The following is a 2,563-nucleotide window of genomic DNA, read 5'->3' on the forward strand; positions in this document are numbered from 1 at the left end:
CTGAGAAATTTATCCTTGTGTGAAAGAAAACGGAAAGGACCTACATTGTGCACGGAAACGTAAGTCCAAGAATTAAAACTTCCTTCAAGGCAGAGCTAGACATGCAATTGTCAAGTAGGTAAGAGAATTTAAACAGGAGCAATATTCTCAAAATTGGTAAAACTAAAAATTGTCGAGGATAAACTAAATTTATTATTGTTACTGAATATATTAGTGTTATTTAATTTCTGAGCGGTTTCGCTGCCGTTTGTTTATATGTTGTCTGATTTCTTTATCCCTCGGTTTCTACTAAGAGAGAGCCGCGAGTAAAATTAATAATAGAGAAACGAAAATAAAACTTTGGAAACAGCAAAGCCGCCATAACTTACGTGGAAACCATAAGCGTGCTTTAAAGGGAGATAATCAGAGAAAGACTTGAAAGAACATAAGACTGTTATACTTCATGTAAAGTAAATATAACAAATAATCCAGAATCCTTGTCCGGTACCGGGTTGATCCCAAAATCGAATCAGCTATTGCTAGTCACGAGGTCAAACATCCTTGACAGTTTCATCCGAGTCCATTCAGCAGTTCTTGAGATATCTTGTCCACGAACCAACAAACAACCACAACTGAAAACAATACCTCCGCCTTAGTGAAGGCGGAGGTAATAAAAGTATATATATTATCAGTGTGTGTGTGTGTGTGTGTGTAATTGTTAAACAGAACGTCAAATGTATATATCAGTTGCTTCGGAAATCTGCAATGGCTCCATAACTACCGTCTCGTCTATAACCTTGGAACCCCAGTAATCCGATACAGCACTTACCTAGCGTACCTAATCGTTTAGATCACCTGTGAACTAAACCTCCATATTTTATGCATACTTTGCATATCGCTCTCTTTGTGGGTGACCCATTATGCCCCACCAAGTTTTGAAATTTCAAATTTTTAAAGTAGTTCAAATATGTTTATGCATGTATGAAAGAAGCATTCAAAATTGCCTCCCAATCCTTCAGAAGTGCTTATCAGAATCAGGAGCTGCTTTTTGAGATTGTAAATCTATGTTAACTGTTGGTTTTTATTTGACATTGTTTTCAAAACTTTGGAAAAATTGACCCATTATGTTCCACCCCAGCATACTAGAGAATACACAACACACGTAATAATATGCAGTAGTAGATACTGATGAAAACAAAGGATATTTATACATTTTCAGAATTAGATTTAGTATCCATCGTTATGTTTGATATGAATACATGTGTCAGAAAAGGCATTCGAATGGCGTATGTGCTGACATCTGGTTCCTCGCATCATTGATCATTCACGGGTCAAAATTCCTTTTCAGTATCTTACTACCTCTTTTATCTTTTACCCGTTTCAGTCATTAGACTGCGGCCAGACTGGGGCACCACCTTGAAGGGTTTTAGTCAAACGAATCGACCACTGTATTTCTTCTTTTTTAAGCCTCGTACTTATTCTGTCGGTCTCTCGAGCCGAACCACTAAGTTATAGTGGCATAAACACTCCAACACCGGTTGCCAAGCAGTGTTGGGGAATACACACACACACACACACAAACACACACACTCACACAACACACACACACACACACACCACACACACACACACACACACATAAACACACACATGATAGATTTCTTTCAGTTTCTGTCTGTAATAAAAATACACGTTGGTAAGCCCGAAGCTAAAGTAGAAGAGTAGAAGACACTTGCCCAAGATGCCACGCAGTGGGACTGAACCCAGAACCATGTGGTTTCAAAGCAAATTTCTTACCAGACAGCCACGCCAGCACCTGTTCATCTTTAACCCTCCTTTACTTCGATCAATATCTGGTGTCTCCTAAAGTACTTGATTTGTAGTTCTTGTCGGTCAGTTGGCAGCCCACGTATCTCATCTCAATTTCAGACAATTACCGAACTCGTTTTATGGACACACAATAACTTCGTCACCATGGTGTTAAAGGAGTTGTTTTGTTTTCATGGCAGTATTTTCGATACCCGGTCTTGCAATTTGTTTTCCTAGCAGCTAGACCATCAGTAGATTTACGTTTCACTTGAATGGGGAAGCCAGATTTCACACCCAGAATGATTATTCAAACCTGCTTTCATACTAGATACCCTGAATCGGAACTTCGAATGATATTTTGCGATCATTGTTTCAATGAATGACTTGAAATGATTATTTAGGGATTGTACAAAGAAATGTGGTATGGAACAATTTCTCAGATAAGTTAATTGTATGAAAATAAAATAAAATAAAATACATCCCTAGATGTAAATATCCGTGGTTGTCGTAACCATATGATATATTTTGCTCTCACCCACCCGTTTTAAGATGCAGATGTTGTTGAGTGATAGATAACCTTGTAGAATGAGGCTTCGACGTTTCATTGGATGTTGGAAGTGACGTCACAGTACGAGTAGGATGAGGCCAAAGGGTAAAGGATGGCAGATAAAGATCTTTTAGATTTGGAGGAGAAACAGGAAACAATAAATAAATAAATCGAGTGAAAAATGAAAAATAAACAATAGGAATAACTGAATACAGTTAGTGAGAGGGG

General features: G+C 38.0%; 1 long non-coding RNA gene across 1 annotated transcript in view; it reads left to right on the forward strand.

Annotated features, from left to right (window-relative positions):
- The first annotated feature begins 725 nt into the window (after positions 1 to 725).
- LOC118766651 overlaps positions 726 to 2,563 on the forward strand; it is a 21,555-nt gene continuing 19,717 nt past the window's right edge. Inside the window, exon 1 of the long non-coding RNA XR_005002577.1 lies at positions 726 to 836. This is a non-coding gene — a long non-coding RNA (uncharacterized LOC118766651). The remainder of the gene's footprint in view (positions 837 to 2,563) is intronic.

Source organism: Octopus sinensis, linkage group LG17 (assembly GCF_006345805.1).
Source record: "Octopus sinensis linkage group LG17, ASM634580v1, whole genome shotgun sequence".
NCBI lineage: Eukaryota > Metazoa > Mollusca > Cephalopoda > Octopoda > Octopodidae > Octopus > Octopus sinensis.